Genomic DNA, 21,451 nt, shown 5'->3' with positions numbered 1-21,451 from the left:
GACACTGTCAGCCTCAGTAACTGCACACGACGTGCTCCTCTAAGTGGACATTGTCAGCCTCAGTAACTGCACACGACGTGCTCCTCTAAGTGGACACTGTCAGCCTCAGTAACTGCACACGACGTGCTCCTCTAAGTGGACTCGACTCACTAAACACCATTATGACACTCTTTTAGATACTGCTGCTGCTGCTGTTTGTTTAATGGCTTCAAGTGTTATCTCTTAAAGTGAATTCTTAAACTGATTATGTATGGAAAGATTTATCTTAATGTTGCAACTGCTTGTCTTTCATATTGATTTATATTACTGTAGCTTTTAAGAGTGTCAATATTGATAACTCCCGAAAGTGCAATTTGCCTTGCCATATGGCCAGGATCAAGTACAATCAGGCAGGATGACACACTTATGCTCATGCCTGGATCATGTACAATCAGGCAGGAAGACACACTGACACTCATGCGAGAATCATACACAATCAGGCAGGGTGACACACTGACACTCATGCCAGGATCATGTACAATCAGGCAGGAAGACACACTTATGCTCATGCCAGGATCATGTACAATCAGGCAGGAAGACACACTGACACTCATGCGAGAATCATACACAATCAGGCAGGGTGACACACTGACACTCATGCCAGGATCATGTACAATCAGGCAGGAAGACACACTTATGCTCATGCCAGGATCATGTACAATCAGGCAGGGTGACACACTGACACTCATGCGAGGATCATGTACAATCAGGCAGGAAGACACACTTGTACTAGTACTACAGGGAACTTTTCAATCATCTCTGCAAGTTCATTACCACTTTCGCCCGGGCATGACGCAGCATTGCGTCATCCGTTTACTGTCGGTAATACCGGGGATGACGCAGCATTGCGTCATCCAATTTAAATAATCGCCAAAAATCGGGTTTTTATCCGATTTTTTTGGGACTGGTTTTAAAATGTGCGCCTATGTCTTCCCATTTTCTTTGTTGAGCCTCGTGGCCCTCAGGTGGCTTGGCACATGCCGTGGGCCCATTGTTTTCGCTCCACTGTTGTGACCAATGTCACCTCCCCTCGCATCTCAAACGTGTGGACATTTCGGCTATTTTCCGTGGCTATATTTCTTATTGCGGCTTTAGAAACTATCTACCCTTACTCCACGATGGATAGTGATCATGAACAAGGCCCTTCCAGGAAGAAAATTGCGAAAGAAAGGCTTTAAAAGGGAGGGAATTGGGAGTGTAGCTGGAAGGCGTCTGAGCGCTCACTCCCGGCTAACACGTGGCCCGTCTTCAACTCGTCGGCGGTTGGAGCGTGACCAGGTTTTATATTTTATATGCTAATGTTCCTCTAGACAATTCTATTGCAAACCCATTGAGACCAAAATGAAAGACCTAGGACAAAAATTGAGGTGACCAGAGTGAAAATAGTGAAAACATTTTATCGCGTTTGCGCGCTCCTGGGTAACTCGTTCGCACTTTCTCTGTTTGCTGCGGGTAATTAGCCGGGCTTTTGGAGTTTATATGCATTTAGTGCTGTAGAGAATTCTATTGCGAACACAATGATACCAAATTTAATTTTGCAGGACGAGAATTAAGGTGACAAAGTTGAAGAGAGTATACACTTTTCAGAATTTACGCGCGCTCCCGTGACACCCTAGGTCCCATATCGCACTATTGAGGGGTGGCGTGCAGGGTGAGCGAAAGTGTTAAAAGATAAGTCAATTGAAAAATCCAAATCTAGACCAAAATGACCAACAGAGACCCTTTCTTAAAAACTCAGTCCTTCCAAACCCTTTGTAAAACAAGTGATCAAATTAGAGCTCTTATTAACAACTAAAGTAACTCAGTATCAGGTTATATGTTCCCAATGCAGTGAATATTACCATTAATTCAAGAAATAGGCAAACTCACTATGGAACTTTTATGTAATTTAGTCTTTCAAAGTGGCTTCTCATTAAAGATAATTTTATAGTACAATAATACCTGTAATGAAAAAAACCCAGCGTTGAATGTAATGAAACGCCATTTTCTAGGTGAGCCCCGGAGGCTCCCTGGAGCTTATCGGGCTAATGTATGTTATATTAGACCGGGACATTAGCTAAGGAGTTCAGACCTACCAGGGACCAGCGCCAGAACCTGGCCCCTTCAGAGAGGTTTCAGGGAGCAATGGCCCTGGAAAACCCCTTTGTAATTGGGGTTTTCCTTATCTGCCATCGACCGGGGTTAGGCACCCAGAAAGGTAGGCATAACAAAACAAACCCCACATGGTAAAAAAAACCAGCGTTGAATGTAATGAAACGCCATTTTCTGGGTGAGTCCCGGAGGCTCCCCGGAGCTATCCCAGGCTGATATGCTAATGTCAGACTTTGGCATCAGTCATGTGTATGGAGTTCTTAGGCCTACCGGGGACCACGGCCAGAACCGGGCCCCCTCAGAGAGGCAAGGGGAGCAATGGCCTATAGAAGCCCCCGTGTAGTTGGAAGCATTCTATGTCTGCCATCGACCGGAACAGGCACCCAGAAAGGTAAGCGCCCCAAAACAAACCCCTATTCTGGTTAAAATTGCTACCAAAAACCGAACTAGTGGATAGAACTCCCCAACCGAAAACAAGCAAACTAGTGTGACGTCACACACCGCCGCGCCGCTGTCTGCGCAGCTCCCCCCTCCCCGGGAGGGGGAAGGGGGAGCCCCAGACCCCCCGCGCCGGCTACCCACACCTCAGTTCTTGAGGCTGGATGTCAAAAACGCGAAAAACCGCCGACCGGAGGGAGGGAGGGATGCCGGGGAGCCTCCAGGACTCACCCAGAAAATGGCGTTTCATTACATTCAACACTGGTTTTCTGGGGGGAGCCCCGTCGGCTCCCCGGAGCTAACTACCCACAGACAGAAAAAAGAGGGACTTACCCGGGAGGCGGTCGTCGCTCACTCCTCAACTCGAAGCCGAGACAACTGGCTGCAACCGCCGACCCAAAGCAACACAGGCCCGACGAGGCCCAGGGACATTCACAAGGTAACGAGCAGCCAGGACCCTGTTCGACCGCCAAAATCCCCGCGCCCGAATATCAGACCAAGACATATTCCCAAAGACGGCAGCAAGAGCCGCGAACTTACGAACGTCATGGGCACGGGGATAGACCGCAGGCTGGCTGGACCTAATAACCCTGCGGACGACCTGAGAGACCCGAACCCGCGAACAGGGAAGAAGGGAAACCGGATCAACCCACAGCGCGTCCCCGGACACAGAAGCTGTGGCGCGCAAATAACGGCGAAGCGCCGCAACCGGACACAAAACATGATGCACCCCCGGCTTGACCAACCAAGCATCAACCACCCATGGACCCCTCCGGAACGCAGCAGTCTCATTCTTCGCCAGAAAAGAAGGAGACGGCTGCAAACGAACAAAACAATCACCACGACCAAAAGAGCAGAAACCCCTGCGCCGGAGGAGAGCATGAAGCTCCCCTACCCGACCCCCAGAGGCCAAAGCCAACAAGAAAAGTGCCTTGGAAAAACAATCCTGGACCGAAGGGGCCACAACGAAATGAGGAGATGAAAGGAAAGCGAGCACTCTGTCCAAAGACCAGGACGGCTCAGGCGACGCATGAGCAGGCCGGAGGTGAAACAATGCACGAGACAGCTTGCGAAACGCCGCAGACGTAACATCGATACCGAAAGCAAGCTGAAGCGGCTCCGCCAGCGCCGCATGATACGAAGCGACAGTGTTAGGCAGAAGATGACGGTTCTGAAACAACCACGAGAGGAAGGACAAGACCACCCAAACAGACAAGGAGCTAACACGACGAAGACGCAAAAAGAAACGGAAGGAACGCCAGGAAACTTCATACTGCCGCCGAGAAGAAGCCCTCAGGTGGGACACCAACAAGGAGGCCACCTGATCACCATAGAGATGATGATAGACTCGAGTCAAAAAAAACCATACGCGAAGACTCGAGGAGAAGATCGAACCAGCCACGTGACGTACCGGCCCGATCTGCTGAAAGAGGCGAAGCCGCGGGAAAACCCTCGGGTTCGGACACCGAGCAACCAGCGCCTGAAACCAAGGCTGGGCCGGCCACCAAGGGGCCAGAAGGACAACTCTCCCCTGTTAAGTCTCTAAGCGAGTCAGGACCTGGAGCAACAGCCGAACCGGGGGAAAGAGGTACAGGAAACCCCACCTCGACCAGTCTAGCCGAAAGGCATCGACCCCGACGGCCTCGCGATCGGGGAAGGGCGCCGCATAAACGGGAAGACGCCGCGACCACGCCGACGCGAAGAGGTCCACTTCGGGGCGCCCGAACGTCTGGCAAAGCCAACGGAAGGACTCGTTGTCGACCATCCACTCCATGGAGAGGGGAACGAAGCGAGACAGGGCGTCGGCCAAGACATTGGACACGCCCCGTACGTGAACCACCAGGAGAGCCAAACCCTGAGAACTCAGCAGACGAGTCACCCGAAGCGACCAACCCCAAAGAGACAAGGACCGCATCGAACCCCCGCGGTTCAGGCAATGAACCACCGGAGAGCAGTCCGAATGGAGCCGAATCGTCGATCCGCGGGCCACCCGAATCCTCCCCAGAGCAAACCACACTGCCGCGAACTCCCGCACCGTGCTGTGAGCTCGACGGAAGGACGGATCCCAACGCCCCTGGCCGGCCTGGTGAGCACTGGTCACAAAACCCCAGCCGAGAGACGACGCATCCGTGTACACATCGAGCGAGGGCTCGGGTAGGCGCCAAGGCACTGAACCCCGAAAAACCCAAAGAGGAAGCCGGTGACGCAGCAACCGACGCAAGGCCCCCGGGGGTCGAACTCTGCGATCGCGAGAGAGGCGGAAGGGGGAACCCCGAAGGAACCAGAACAGCCGTCGAAGCCAAACCCGACCCAGCGGGTAGACCACCATCGCGAAGTTCAGTCTCCCGCACAGCCCCTCGAGCAACCACCGGGTGACCCGAGGGCCCTCCAGAAACAGACGAAGGCGGGACCGCAGCCGCAGGAGAGACTCCGGAGGGAGAGACAAGGAGGCGGTTCGAGAGTCCCAAACGAGACCCAGCCAAGTCCGAACCCGAGAGGGAACCAGATGGGACTTCCTCCAGTTCACCAAGAACCCAAACTCGGCGAGCTGGGAAAGAACCAAATCCCTGGCTAGCAAGCAAGCTGACTGGCTGGGAGCCCAAACCAGCCAGTCGTCGAGGTAGGCCAACACCCGAACACCTAGGAGACGCAAACGAGCCACCACAACCCGTGTAAGGCGCGTGAACACGCGAGGTGCCAGGTTCAACCCGAACGGGAGACAACGAAAGCGGTAACTCAGACGCCCCACAACAAAACCGAGCCAGTCCCTGAACCGCGGATGAATCGGGACATGCCAATAAGCGTCCCGGAGGTCCAGGGACACCATCCAAGCTCCCGGCTCCAAGAGGAGCCGAACCTGAGACAGGGTAGTCATCCGAAAGGAGGGGCAATGAACCAAGGGGTTCAGACGGGACTAGTCCAGAATGAACCGCAGGTCCGCGCAGTCCCGTTTCGGAACCGGAAACAGACGGGAAACCCATCTGAGGGACGACGTCGTTTCGACGACGACCAAGCGTACCCACTCCAAGACGACTCGACAGAGCGCAGGGGAAGAAACCTGCCCTGCCAGCCCCGACCTCCCAAAGGGGGAAGAGGCCACCCAACGCCACCGCAGACCGCGAGACACGACCCGAAAGGCCCACGAATCGTGGGACCAGGCGCGGGCGAACAGCGCAAGCCGCCCCCCCATCGCCCCGTCAAGGGGGCAAACCGCGAAAGGGCCGGCGACCCTTACGAGACCCAGAACCCCGCACAGCGCGAACACCGCGCCGACCAGACGAGGGAGGGTCCGCAGGAGGAGCCAACCCCAAACCTGACACCAGAGGCCTACCACGACGAGAGGAACCCCGAGCCCTGGCACGACCTTTCCGGGAAGACCCACCCCGGGACCCCCGGAAAACCAACAAGTCCGACATCGGACGACAAGCCGCCGACGCAGCCTGAATAAACTGCGCCACGGCCGACTCCCCAAACAGGAGAGGACAAAAAGGAGAACGCCTAAGAGCCAGAGCCCAAGCAGATTCCACGGAGGAACCCAGCACCGCCTGCCGACACGCGAGACGGGAAGCATAAAACAGGGAAACCGCATCCCGCAAAATCGCCGTGAACAGCTTCAACAAGGCAGCCGACGAACGCGCAGCCGAGGACAAGGTGCCGGACCCCGGGACGGACTCAAGCGTCCCCACATCCTCCACGAGCCAATCCGAAGACAGCTCCAGGAGGGAAAAGAACCGCAAGGCCGAACACAAAAGGCCCCAGGCGCACAAGTCCTCCGCAACGAGCGCCGCCGAAAGGGAGGGAACCTGCACATGGAGCTGAATAACGCCCACACCGCAGGGAAGGGCAGGGGCAAACAAGCACTCATTCAGGTACTCAAGTTCGCCCCCCAGGAAAACCTGAAGCACCGTGGAAGCTTCCCGCCACTCCAGCGTGCGGGAACGACAGAAGGAATGCCAGGAATCCAGACCAAACAAGGGGCAGTCTGCTAGCCAGGACGACTCCGGAACCTCGTAACGGAGCCAGAAAGGGAACGAAGCCCCAAACCTGAACGTGGACGGATCCATTTCCGAGGCATAATCCGGGTCACGCAGGAGGTAAGCTGCATAGGCCGCTCGCACCACACCAGGTTGGATGCGATAAGCCGAAAACCTCCGGAAGGACGGAACCGACGTACCCGGGGGAACACGGAACCGAACCTGGGGAGGGGCCGACACCAAATCCAACTCGTACGCAGAGGGGGGAAAAGAAAACCCCACTCCTTGTAACAATAAGCCCCGCTCAGTGGGAAGAAAAACCCAGGCGGGGTCCAGCGGGGCCCAAGGCCCCCAAGTCAGCCCCTCACCAGCCTCGAGGTCCGTCACCACAGGACCCGAGGCCGAGTCCTCTCCCCAAGCCCCGACCCCACAAGACAAGGACGGAGCAGCCGGAAAAGCTGGAGGAAGGGGGGCCCACTGGTCAGACCCTGAAGCTTTGGCCGGGAGACAAGACTCGAATGCCTCTGCCGCCCCCCCGGAAGGGGCAACCCCCGAAGCTGCCCGAGTCTCGAGATCAAGTAACCCCTGCTCCGACCCCGAAACCCTCAGACGCTTCGGGGCCGGAAGCAGGGGCGGGGGACCAGAACGAACAGAAGGGGAAGGACGAGGAGGTGCGGACTGAACCAGGATCGAAGCGACCCCCACCCCCAAGTCTGGGTCTCGAAAAGCAAAGCGGGGCAGCCCCGGGGCATCCGGGGAAGCAACCAACCGAGCGCGTTGCAACAGACGAAACCTAGACTGCAACGCACGCGCCGCCTGTACCCGAATAGAATCATCAGAGGATTGGGTAAATTGAGTCACAAGCAAGCAGCAACACTCACAGGACTCAGGGTCGAAAGTATCACCGACCCAACAGGCAGCGTGGCAGAGGCAAAAACAATGAGGGTCACCCTGAGACAAGGGGACCGAGCAACCCTCAAACTCGCACACAACGAGTGGGGACTCAGGGGTCACATCCATCGGACCCACGCGCCCCCTAGGGGATTACCAGGGTCCTGAGCGTTTACTTTAAGAGGACTCACGCTCAGGTAGTCCCAGGCAGGGTGCTGCAAACCGGCGCCCAAAACTACCAAGCAAACTTCTAAAGCTGAACCCCAGGGACGTGTACACTCACGGGGACCTAGCAGGGGGCGCCACCGAGGAGAACAGTGGAAGGGCAAAAACAAACTGAATAAAATGACAGAACCCCCCACCAGGCAAAAACAAAAAGAAAAACAAAACCCCGCAAGAGGACAGCGAACCCCAAGGAACAGAGCCGGCCACGATGTCGGGAAATACAAGCTGAGCAGCACCCTGCGCCCCTACCAGTGCAAACTGCCTCTTACCTGCCGGTAACAAGGGAGAACAGAACACCCAACAGCCCAACAGGCGGCCGAAAACCGAAAGGGAAAACGGACCAGCAGAGGCAGACCCCGAGGAGCCTGTGGAAGGTGGCCCCAAGCCCCAAGGGCAGTACTTACAGGGCACCTAGGGAAGGCAGCCCTAGGCGCATACAGCCCGAGTACTGAAGATTACTCCTGGCTCTCGCACCCACAAAACCAACACCACACGCAGAGCACAGTGCAGTAGCGACACCGGAGCCAGAGCACACGACCATCGCCTATAGCATCAGCCTCAAGAACTGAGGTGTGGGTAGCCGGCGCGGGGGGTCTGGGGCTCCCCCTTCCCCCTCCCGGGGAGGGGGGAGCTGCGCAGACAGCGGCGCGGCGGTGTGTGACGTCACACTAGTTTGCTTGTTTTCGGTTGGGGAGTTCTATCCACTAGTTCGGTTTTTGGTAGCAATTTTAACCAGAATAGGGGTTTGTTTTGGGGCGCTTACCTTTCTGGGTGCCTGTTCCGGTCGATGGCAGACATAGAATGCTTCCAACTACACGGGGGCTTCTATAGGCCATTGCTCCCCTTGCCTCTCTGAGGGGGCCCGGTTCTGGCCGTGGTCCCCGGTAGGCCTAAGAACTCCATACACATGACTGATGCCAAAGTCTGACATTAGCATATCAGCCTGGGATAGCTCCGGGGAGCCGACGGGGCTCCCCCCAGAAAATAAAACAAAAAACCGAACAGAGAGGTAGAAACTCCCTACAATCACAAAGAAACAAGCAAACATCACACTTTACTGCCGCGCCGATTGTCCGCGCAGCCCTCCCGCCCCGAGAGGGGGAGGGGGAGCCCCGGACTTACCGCGCCGGCTGCCAAGCTTCAGTTCGGAAGTTAAGCTTCAACCAACACGAAAAAACCGCCAACCGGTGGGAGGGAGGGTTGCCAGGGAGCCTCCGGGGCTCACCCAGAAAATGGCGTTTCATTACATTCAACGCTGGTTTTCTGTGGGGAGCCCCTACGGCTCCCTGGAGCTTCATACCCAAAGAGAAGGAAAAAAAAAAGGGCCAACCCGGGAGGCGGCCGCCACAAACCCTGCAACACAAAGCCGAGACAACAGGTTGCAATCTGCGCCCCAAGGCAACAAGAACGCACAGGAGCAGACGCGCATAAGAAAGGGCGGCCAAGAACCTGTGCGACCCTCAAATCCTTGCGCCCGAAATGAGTCCTAGACGTCGCCAACACAGCAGCAAAAGCTGCCAACGTCTGAACAGCACGAGCGCAAAGACAGACCGCAGGCTAAAAGAAGGAAAAACTCTGCGGATGACCTGGGAGACCCGAGCCCTGAAAACAGGGAACGAGGGGAACCGGATCAACCACAGCGCATCCCCACACACTGTACGCAGGCAACGGCAAAAACACAACCGGAAAACAAAGGACGCACCCCCGGCCAAACCAAACAAGCATCAATAACCCAAGAACCCCTCCGGAAAGCAGCTGTCTCGACCGTCGCCAGGACAGAGAAAGGCTGCACACGTACAAATCTACCAACAGTACCAAAGAGCAGAAACCTGAACCGAAGGGGCTACCACAAACCGAGAAGATAAGAAAGCACCCTGATCAACGACCAGGACGGCTCAGGGGACGCATGAGCAGGCCGGAGGTGAAACAAAACACGAGAAAGCGTACGAAATGTCATACTGTCGCCAAGACGAAGCACGCAGGTGGGACACCGTCAACAAAGCCACCTGAACACCACAGAGAAGGTGATACCCGCGTCAGAATACCAGACGCGAAGAGCCTAGGAGAAGGCTGAACCAGTCACGTACAGGACCGATTGACCCGCCAAAAAAGCGGAGCCGTGGGAAAAACGCCTCGGGTTCGAACACCTATCAAGCAGCGACTGAAAATAAGGCTGGGCCGGCCACCAAGGAACCATAAGGACTGCTCTCGTGGGAATGGGCTGCAACCGAGCCAGAACCCGAAGCAACAGCTGAACCGGGAGAAGAGGAACAGGTACCCCTACCTCGACTAGTCCCGCCGAAAAGCATCCACCGTGAATGTCTCGCAGGTGGGAAGGGCGCCACATAAAACGGGCGACGCCTAGACCACACCAACTCGAAGACGTCCACGGCCAGGCCATACGTCTGACAGAGACCACAAAACGAGTCGGCGACGACTGGCCAATCCGCGAAGAAGAATGAACCGGGACAGCCGTCCGCTAGGACGCAAGACACACCCCGGACATGAACCTCACGGGTAGCCAAACCCCTGTGGTTCCGGCAAGAACCGCCAGAGAACAGTCCGAACAGAGCTGAATGGCAGAGCACCGAGTGACCCAAACCCTCCGAAGCGCAAACCAGACAGCCTCGAACTCCCGAATCGTGCTGTGAGCCCGACGGACGAACAGACTCCACCAACCTCGGCCGACCTGGTGAGCACTGGTCACAAAGCCCCAGCCGAGAGATGACCCGTCCGTGAACACATCGAGCGAAGGCTCGGGGCGGTGTCAAGGCACGGAACCCCGAAAACCCCAAAGAGGAAGCTGGTGATGCAGCACCAACACAAGATCCCCGGAGGAACGAACCCAACGAATGCAAGACGCGGAAGGGGAGTCTCCGAAGGAACCAACAGACGCCGAAGCCAAACCCGACTCAACGGGCAGACCAGCACGTTGAAGTTCACGCAACGGGCAGACCAGCACGTTGAAGTTCAGACCCCCGCACAACCGCTCAAGCAACCGCTGAGCAAACCGGGACCCCCTCACGTACAGCCGAAGGCGGGGCCACTGCCGCAGGAACATTTCTGGAGGGAAGACAACAAGTGGCGCAATAGTCCGAAAACAAGGCCCAGGTTCGAACCCGGGATGGAAACAGATGGAATGGCCTCCAGATCACCAGGAAACCAAACCCGGTGATCTGGAAAGAACCACACCCCTGGCGAGCAGACAAGCGGACTGACTGGGAGCCCACACCAGCCAGTCGTCGAGGTAGGCCAGACACCGAATCTCAGACGCAGACAGGGCACTAAGATCCGGCAAAGATGCAAAATTATATATACCAAATGCCTATTACAAAACAGGGAAGGTAACAAAAGCAGCAAGCCTGAAGCCCCACCACCAAATGCGCCAGTCCCAGAAAACTGGAGAGGAACGTGCCAAGAAGCGACTTGGAGGTCCAGGGCCACCATCCAGGCACCTGGCCCCAACAGAAGCCAGACAGGAGACAACAGTCCTCCGAGGAGGGCATAGAATCCAGGGCGCAGACGAAAGTCCAGAAGAACTGCAGATGCGAAAGGCCCATGACTGCAAGGAGCAGACGGGAACCCCAGAAGGATGGGGCGGAACGACCACGTCCAACGCACCCACTAAGATGACATGACGAAGCGCAGGGGAAGAAGCCCACCCCGTCAGCCCTGAACCCCCCAAAGGGGGGAGAAGCCGTCCACCGACGCCACCAGAGGCCGAACGACAACCAAAAGCGCCCACCAACAGCGGGACCATGCGAGAGTCGACAGAGCAAGCTGCTCCCCCAGTGCCCTGTCAACAGAGAAGGGAACAGAATCCCTTCCGAAAGAAAAGGTACACACATATACACATTATGTATATACACATACATATACAGACACACAAACACACAAGATATGTTACACACACATGCGCATACACATATGCACACACAGACACAGCGTACACACCCACATGTGTGTGTGTGCGAGTGAGTGTGAAGGAAGTGACATGGTGGAGGCTGACTCCATACACAGTTACAAGAGTAGATATGATAGAGCACAATAAGCTCAGGAACCTGTACACCACCCCCACCACTGGGAATGTAGACCAACCAACAGATGATGGTTTCAAAGGATTCTCACCATAATATATAAGGAAAGGAGGTGTTCTTGGCAAGTTAGAGATAATTGAGGATATGCAAAAGAAGTATGAAGAAAAAGTGCTTAAATTGGAAGAGGTCAATGGAGCTCTTAGGAGTGAGCTTTGCACTCTAAAAGGGAGTATGCTTCAGCATGGTAAGATTATTACTGCATTAACAGACAAGGTAACAAATCAGGAGGAGCAAATCAAGGAACTAGTGAAAGAAAATGAGGTGTGGAAAGTGAAGTGTGGTGACTTTGAAGAAATAAACAAGAAAATAGACTCATATGGTGAACAACTCCAAGCAAGCCTAAGGGCTAACATAGAGTTAGGTAAGGATCTCCAACTGGAAACTTCACTGACAACTCACATAGAGGAGGTGAATAAAGAACTAGAAACGTATAAAGAAGAAATAAAAGCGACATATGCTGAAGTTGTAAAAGAGAAAGAGACTATCAAAGAAGTGTGTTCGGAAGTCAAAACCAGAAATGACCAACAAGAAGCAGAAATTAGGCAAGCAATTAGGAAAGAACTGGTTACCAACAGTAAACTGGTACAAAACACTGCAGATAGAACTAAGTCCATAATCATTTTTGGATGTTTAGAGAAGGAAATTTCATCTAGGGTGGACTGAGCAGCAGAAGAGATGAAAATCATAGAGTAAATAGTAGGTGTAGGAGAAGGCACAAAGGAAAATGTCTGTGATTTTAGAAGAATAGGAAAATATGAGAAAGAAAAGAACCGCCCCTTAAGGGTGACGTTTAATGGAGTGAAAAACATGATGGATGTGCTAAGAAATGCCAGGGAATTGCAGAGTGATGAGGTTGGCAAACTTTGGTCAATAAGACAAGACCTCTCCAAGGAAGACAGAGAAAAGCTGAAAATGAACCTAATTGAGGCAAAACGTCTAAATGGGGATAGAAATGAAGAAGACAGAAATTCTTTTTTTACAAAGTGACAGGGACTGGAAAGCTTGTGAAATGGTACATAAAAACAAAGCAACAAGATCAGTAGTGGAAGGGGGAGTAAAGCGCAAAGGAAAAGGGAACATGTTCCTAAAAATTGTATATACCAACATAGATGGAGTGAGGTCAAAAACTTTGGAGTTGCAAGATATAATTCAGCTTAGGGTCCTAGATATTGTTGCATTATCAGAGACGAAACTTGAAGGAAATATAATAAATGAAGTCATATTCCCAAGAGGCTATTCAGTTTGGAGACGTGACAGGAAAGCTAGGAAGGGAGGAGGAGTGGCTGTACTGGTGAAAAAAACCCTGAAGGTAAGAGAGTTAATATTTGAAAACCCTCGAGATATTGACATAATGGCATTGCAGGTCTGGAATCAGGATGATAAGCTGATAATTTTAAATGCCTACAGCCCACCAGCAAGCAACACTTGGACAAAGGAAGAACTAGATGACAAACGAGAGGGCCTCATAATGGTCATGAGAGATATTATTGTACAAGCAGATAAAGATAAATCACGACTGTTGATACTGGGGGACTTCAACTTTAGAGCAATAGACTGGGAGGCCTATGAAGCAAGAACGGAGGACTTTTGGACATGCAGATTTGTGAACCTCATTCTGGAGACATTCTTGTATCAACACATAAAGCAGGCCACAAGAATGAGGGAAGGAGATGTACCGTCATTACTGGATCTAGTATTCACCAAGAAAGAAGAAGAGATATTTGACATCCAGTACCTTCCTCCCTTGGGAAAGAGTGATCATGTCCTGTTAGACATTGATTATGCTTTAAGATATCATCTAGAAGAAAATGGGGACATTGAAACAGTTGATAAACTCGATTTAAGGAGAGGTCACTATGGAGAACTTCAACAAATTTTTAATGAGTGTAATTGGACAGAATTGTTGCTAGGCAGGGAAGTAAATGAAATGTATGACAAATTTTTAAAAATATACGACGAAGGCACACAAACATTCATACCAAAACAGAGAGGCAGGGCCAGAAAACAGGATTGGTTCGACAGAAATTGTGAGAGGGCCAGAGACCAAAAGACACAAAAATGGAATCAGTATAGGAAGAGGCCAAACCCCCAAACATACCAGCGATACAAAGATGCGAGAAACAACTATACGGCAGTAAGGAGAGAGGCAGAAAGAAATTTTGAAAAAGGGATAGCGGATAAATGTAAAACAGAACCGGGCCTATTCTACAAATTCATAAACAACAAATTGCAGGTAAAGGATAATATCCAGAGGTTGAAAATGGAAAACAGATTCACGGAAAATGAAAAGGAAATGTGTGAAACATTAAATGAAAAGTTCCAAAGTGTGTTTGTACAAAATGAAATCTTCAGAGAACCAGACACGATAAGAATTCCAGAGAACAACATAGAGCGGATAGAGATGTCTAGAGATGAAGTAGAAAATATGCTAAAGGAGCTCAGTCAGAACAAAGCAGCTGGCCCAGATGGAGTTTCACCATGGGTTCTAAGAGAATGTGCATCTGAGCTCAGCATTCCACTTCACCTGATCTATCAGGCATCCCTGTGTACAGGAATCGTAGCAGACGTGTGGAAACAGGCTAACATAGTTCCAATCTACAAAAGTGGCTGCAGGGAAGACCCCCCCCTCAATTATAGACCTGTATCATTGACAAGTGTAATAGTGAAAGTATTGGAAAAACTAATCAAAACTAAATGGGTAGAACACCTGGAGAGAAATGATATAATATCAGACAGACAGTATGGTTTTCAATCTGGAAGATCCTGTGTATCGAATTTACTCAGTTTCTATGATCGAGCCACAGAGATATTACAGGAAAGAGATGGTTGGGTTGACTGCATCTATCTGGACCTAAAAAAGGCTTTCGACAGAGTTCCACATAAGAGGTTGTTCTGGAAACTGGAAAATATTGAAGGGGTGACAGGTAAGCTTCTAAAATGGATGAAAAATTTTCTGACTGATAGAAAAATGAGGGCAGTAATCAGAGGCAATGTATCTGAATGGAGAAATGTCACAAGTGGAGTACCACAGGGTTCAGTTCTTGCACCAGTGATGTTTATTGTCTACATAAATGATCTACCAGTTGGTATACAGAATTATATGAACATGTTTGCTGATGATGCTAAGATAATAGGAAGGATAAGAAATTTAGATGATTGTCATGCCCTTCAAGAAGACCTGGACAAAATAAGTATATGGAGCACCACTTGGCAAATGGAATTTAATGTTAATAAATGTCATGTTATGGAATGTGGAATAGGAGAACATAGACCCCACACAACCTATATATTATGTGAGAAATCTTTAAAGAATTCTGATAAAGAAAGAGATCTAGGGGTGGTTCTAGATAGAAAACTATCACCCGAGGACCACATAAAGAATATTCTGCAAGGAGCCTATGCTATGCTTTCTAACTTCAAAATTGCTTTTAAATACATTGATGGCGATATACTAAAGAAATTGTTCATGACTTTTGTTAGGCCAAAGCTAGAATATGCAGCTGTTGTGTGGTGCCCATATCTTAAGAAGCACATCAACAAACTGGAAAAGGTGCAAAGACATGCTACTAAGTGGCTCCCAGAACTGAAGGGCAAGAGCTATGAGGAGAGGTTAGAAGCATTAAACATGCCAAAACTACAAGACAGAAGAAAAAGAGGTGATATGATCACTACATACAAAATAGTAACAGGAATTGATAAAATCGACAGGGAAGATTTCCTGAGACCTGGCACTTCAGGAACAAGAGGTCATAGATTTAAACTAGCTAAACACAGATGCCGAAGAAATATAAGAAAATTCACCTTCGCAAATAGAGTGGTAGACGGTTGGAACAAGTTAAGTGAGAAGGTGGTGGAGGCCAAGACCGTCAGTAGTTTCAAAGCGTTATATGACAAAGAGTGCTGGGAAGACGGGACACCACGAGCGTAGCTCTCATCCTGTAACTGCACTTAGGTAATTACCAGTTAAGTGACGGTTGAGTACAACTAGGTGAGGACTACATTGCAAAAGAAAAGTACCAGTCGCCGACCAATGGGCAGAAAGCACCACACCGGCCAGGCAAAGAAGGCACAAAACTGCATCAAAAGGCCCACCTCGACAGCAAAACCTCAAAATCCCAGCACGACCACAACATTTGCCAAGACCCAAAAAGATCAGTCTGCAAGCCAGGAAGACCCCGGAACCCCAGAAGGCAGAACCGGGTCACACGAGGAAACAAAGCCCCTGGAACCCACAAAGGGAGCCCAAGAGGAAGAAACCTCCGGAACGAAACCAAAGAACCCAAAGGAACCCAGAATCGAACCAGGGGGAGCCCAAACCACCACATTTGCCGGCGGAGAACACCACAGAAAGGCCAAGCACAGCCCCCAGACAGAACCCCCTGGGAAAACGGTCATAACAGACCGAAAACCGAGGGACAAGGTGTGGGAGCAAGCATACCAGCCAAGAGCTACCGAGTCCAAACCCAAAGGCTCAGACCCAAAACAGACAAAATGGAAAACCCGGTGTAAATTCAACACCCAAACGTTCCCAGAGGAACAGACAACGGGCAGAAAACACCAGAAAAGCAAAGAAACGACAAAAGGAGAAGAAAACCCCCTGAAAAAAGGTGAAAACTCACCCCAGCAGCTCGCTCGCACACCCAGTCGCATGTAAACAAACTGCAACACCGCCCTGGTGGCCACGCCGGGAAACCAGCAGACGAAAATGGCCGCCAGCAGGGGCTGTGACTGACGCTAAAATTACAAAAACACGCCAGCAAAAGTGGGAAGCAAGCAGACTGGATGGTCGAAAAATGCTGCCCAACAGCAGAAAACCCAGGCAGGGGCAAACCGTCCAAGAACTGTTAGCAGGCATCCCCCACAGCCCCGGGAACCAACAACAGAGGGCCCCGGGGCAGAGCCGTCCTCCAAGCCCTCCGCCCTTAAAGAAAAGCAAGAGTCCATGGGAAAGGCAGCAAGAAAAGGTCGCTGGTAAGACCCAGAAGCCTTGGCAGGAGGAACCGGCTCAAAAAACCTCCGTCCCCCAACCTAAACAGGGCAGCCCCCGAAAGCCGCCCGAGTCTCTGCCCCAACTAAACCCCGCCCCGACCCCCGAAACCCACAGACAGTTCGGAGCCGGTAACAGGGAGGGAAAGGGACGAACAGCACCTAACTAAACGGGGCGGCCTCGGGGCATCCGAGTGGGAAACCAACCTAGCATGTTGCAGCAACCTAGCCTAGCTTGCAACACGGATGCCGCCCATACTCAGAACAGTAATAACATCAGGAGAGTACTGGAGAACAAGCACAGAATCTCTCGCAAGACTCCAGGTCAAGGTGTCAGTGACCCAACAGGTAGCATGACGGAGGTAAAAATGGCGACTGTCACCCGGAGACAAGGGCACAGCAACCAACGAGCCCGCACAAGACAGGTTGGAACCCGGAAGACACATTCAATGGTCCCCCGAGACCAGACAGGGGTTTCCAGGGCCCGTAGGGGTAACAACTACGGGAAGCCCGGGCAAGGTGTTGCTAACCGGTTAAGAAACAAAAACATAACAAGAGAGTAGAAGATAGCACTGAAAACCCCTGCAACGTGTACAATCACGGGGGCCTAGCAGAGGGCCGCCAAACACTACCAGTGGAACTATAGCCACACTAGGCAGACCCCCACCAGGCATGAAAAGAAAAACAAAAGAAAAACCCCGCAAAAGTACAGCGTCCCCAGAGGCAACAGGAACCGACCGCCGCTTAGGTGGCAGGCTGTGCAACACCTTGACGCCCTAACCAGCACAATACCAATCCCTACCCAGGGCCAAACAAGGGCCCCAAGCCCCAGCTGGCCCCAAGGGCGAGGCAAATGGCGAGCAGCAAGAACCTCTACGGGAATGGTTCCCGAACGCCCCAGGGAAGATAACCCTGTTACGCAAGGGCAGTACTCACAGGGCGCTTAGGGAAGTCAACCACTTAGCGCATGCAGCCTTGGCACTGATGAGGTTACCTTGAGGTTACCTTGAGGTGCTTCCGGGGCTTAGCGTCCCCGCGGCCCGGTCGTCGACCAGGCCTCCTGGTTGCCGGACTGATCAACCAGGCTGTTGGACGCGGATGCTCGCAGCCTGACGTATGAGTCAGACGTATGGTACTCCTGGCCACCGCACAACACAACACACGGCAGTGAACGCCACACAAGGCAAACACCGCCCAGGAAACTGAGGCCAGAGAAGCGTCTATCCCAGGTCACATTAGCTTACGAACTGAAGCTTGGCAGCCGGCGCGGTAGGTCCGGGGCTCCCCCCTCCCCTCTCGGGGAGGGAGGGGGGAGGGCTGCGCGGACGATCGGCGCAGCAGTAAAGTGTGATGTTTGCTTGTTTCCTTGTGATTGTAGGGAGTTTCTACCTCTCTGTTTGGTTTTTTGTTTTAGTTTTTTACCATGTGGGGTTTGTTTTGTTATGCCTACCTTTCTGGGGTGCCTAACCCCAGTCGATGGCAGATAAGGAAAACCCCAACCACAAAGGGGTTTTCCAGGGCCATTGCTATCTGAAACCTCGCTGAAGGGGCCAGGTTCTGGCGCTGGTCCCTTGTAGGTCTGAACTCCTTAGCTAATGTCCCGGTCTAATATAACATACATTAGCCCGATAAGCTCCAGGGAGCCGTAGGGGCTCCCCACAGAAAAAGCGTTAAATGTAATGAAATGCCATTTTCTGGGCGAGCTCCGAAGGCTCCCTGAAGCAATCCCACTTATATAGTGCTATCCTACTTACGGTCATCAGTCACAGAGTTTTTGTTGCTTACCGGGGACCACTATTAGAACCTGGCCCCTTCAGAGAGGCACAGGGAGCAATGGCCTATAAACACTTTACATTTAAAGTACTTTATGTCATACTTGCCATCGACCAGAAAAGACGACCAGAAAAGGCACCCAGAAAGGTAGGCAAAACAAAACAGACCACAGTCTGGTTAGAATTGAGATCTACATCACCAAAATATCAAAGATACTCCCCCAGAAAGAAAAAAACCCAGCGTTGAATGTAATGAAACGCCATTTTCTGGGTGAGCCCCGGAGGCTCCCTGGAGCTTATCGGGCTAATGTATGTTATGTTAGACCGGGACATTAGCTAAGGAGTTCAGACCTACCAGGGACCAGCGCCAGAACCTGGCCCCTTCAGAGAGGTTTCAGGGAGCAATGGCCCTGGAAAACCCCATATGGTTGGGGGTTTTCCTTATCTGCCATCGACCGGGGTTAGGCACCCAGAAAGGTAGGCGTAACAAAACAAACCCCACATGGTAAGAAACTACAACAAAAACCGAACAGAGAGGTAGAAAACTCCCTACAATCCCAAGGAAACAAGCAAACAAGCAAACATCACACTTTACTGCCGCGCCGATCGTCCGCGCAGCCCTCCCCACCCCGGGAGGGGGAGGGGGGAGCCCCGGACCTACCGCGCCGGCTGCCAAGCTCCAGTTCGGAAGCTAAGCTTCAACCAACGCGAAAAAACCGCCGACCGGTGGGAGGGAGGGTTTCCAGGGAGCCTCCGGGGCTCACCCAGAAAATGGCGTTTCATTACATTCAACGCTGGTTTTCTGTGGGGAGCCCCTACGGCTCCCTGGAGCTTCATACCCAAAGAGAAGGAAAAGAAAGGGCTAACCCGGGAGGCGGCCGCCACAAACTCTGCAACGCAAAGCCAAGACAACCGGTCGCAAACCTGCGACCCAAGGCAACAAGAACGCCCAAGAACAGACGCACATATGGATGGGCGGCCAAAAACCTGTGCGACCCACAATTCCCTGCGCCCGAAATGAGCCCGAGACGTCACCAACACAGCAGAATTGCTGCAAACGTCTGAACAGCACGGGCGCAAAGACAGACCGCAGGAAGAAGGAAAACACTGCGGACGACCCGGGACACACGAGCCCTGAAAACAGGGAACGAAGGAACCGGATCAACCACAGCGCATCCCCAGGCACGGTACGCCGGCAACAGCAAAAAGCACAACTGGACAACACAGGACGCACCCCCCGGCCAAACCAAACAAGTACCAATACCCCAAGAACCCCTCCGGAAAGCAGCCGTCTCGACCGTCGCCAGGACAGAAAAGCTGCACACCAATAAAGCTACCACCAGTACCAAAGAGGAGGAAACTGAAACCGAAGGGGCTACCACAAACTGAGGGGAAGAGAAGAAGGCACCCTGAACAAGGACCAGGATGGCTCAGGTGACTCATGAGCAGGCCGGAGGGGAAACAAACGCGAGAAAACGTAATAAACGTCATACAGTCTCCAAGACGAAGCTCGCAGGTGGGACACCGTCAACAAAGCCACCTGAACACCATAGAGATGGCGATACCTGCGTCAAAATACCAGACGCGAAGAGCCAAAGAGAAGGCCGAACCAGTCACGGACAGGACCGATTCGGCCTGCTGAAAGAGGCGAAGCCTCAGGAAAAACGCCCCGGGTACGGACACCTATCAAGCAGCGTCTGAAAAGAAGGCCGGGCCGGCCACCGTGGAACCATAAGGACTGTTCTCGTGGGAATGGGCTGCAACCGAGCCAGAAACCGAAGCAACAGCTGGACCGGGAGAAGAGGTACAGGTACCCCCCACCTCGACCAGGCCTGCCGAAAGCCTCCACCGTGAAGTCCTCGCAGGTGGGAAGGGCGCTACAAAACGGGCGACGCCTAGACCACGCCGACCCGAAGACGTCCATGGCCAGGAGTCCATAAGCCCAACAGAGCCAACAAAACGAATCGGCGACGACTGGCCAACCCACGAAGAGGAATGAACCGAGACAGCTGTCCACCAGGACGCAGGACACACCCCGGACACGAACCACACGGTTAACCAAACCCCCTGTGGTTCCGGCAAGAACCACCAGAGAACAGTCCAAACAGAGCTGAATGGTAGAGTACCTAGTGACCCCAACCCTCCGAAGCGCAAACCAGACAGCCATGAACACCTGAACCGGGCTGTGAGCCCGACGGACAGACAGACTCCATCAACCTCGGCCGACCTGGTGAGCACTGGTCACAAAGCCCCAGCCGAGAGACGACCCGTCCGTGAACACATCGAGCGAAGGCTCGGGGAGCTGCCAAGGCACGGAACCCCGAAAACCCCAAAGAGGAAGCTGGTGACGCAGCACCAACACCAGATCCCCAGAGGAACCCAAGGAATGCAGGAGGCGGAAGTGGAGTCTCCGTAGGAACCAACCGACGCCGGAGCCAAACCCGACTCCGCGGGCAGACAAGCACGCCGAAGTGCAAACTCCCGCACAACCGCCCAAGCAACCGCTGAGCAACCCGGGACCCCCTCCTGAACAGCCAAAGGCGGGACCACAGCCACAGTAACACTTCTGGAGGGAAGACAATGAGGGGCCCAAGAGCCTGAAACGAGGCCCAGGTCCGAACCCGGGACGGAAACAGAAGGTAAAACCTCCAGATCACCAGGAAACCAAACCCAGCGATCTGGAAAGAACCATCCCCTGGCGAGCAGACAAGCGGACTGACTGGGAGCCCACTCCAGCCAGTCGTCGAGGTAGGCCAGACACCGAATCTCAGACGCAGACAGGGCACTAAGATCCGGTAAAGATGCAAAGAGTATACAAAGTGCCCCTCACAAAATAGGGAATGCAATAAAAACAGCAAACCTGAAGCCCCACCACCAAAGCATTGTATGACAATCATATTAAGACATATTATGACATATGACAATCATTATAGGACAA

General features: G+C 52.7%; 1 protein-coding gene across 1 annotated transcript in view; it reads right to left on the bottom strand.

The window, feature by feature from the left end:
• LOC123745437 (uncharacterized) overlaps positions 1 to 21,451 on the bottom strand; it is a 350,652-nt gene that overhangs the window by 208,203 nt on the left and 120,998 nt on the right. The window lies entirely within an intron of this gene.

This window comes from Procambarus clarkii, chromosome 44 (assembly GCF_040958095.1).
Source record: "Procambarus clarkii isolate CNS0578487 chromosome 44, FALCON_Pclarkii_2.0, whole genome shotgun sequence".
NCBI classification, from domain to species: Eukaryota; Metazoa; Arthropoda; class Malacostraca; order Decapoda; family Cambaridae; genus Procambarus; species Procambarus clarkii.
This window is presented reverse-complemented; position numbering and strand designations above follow the sequence as displayed.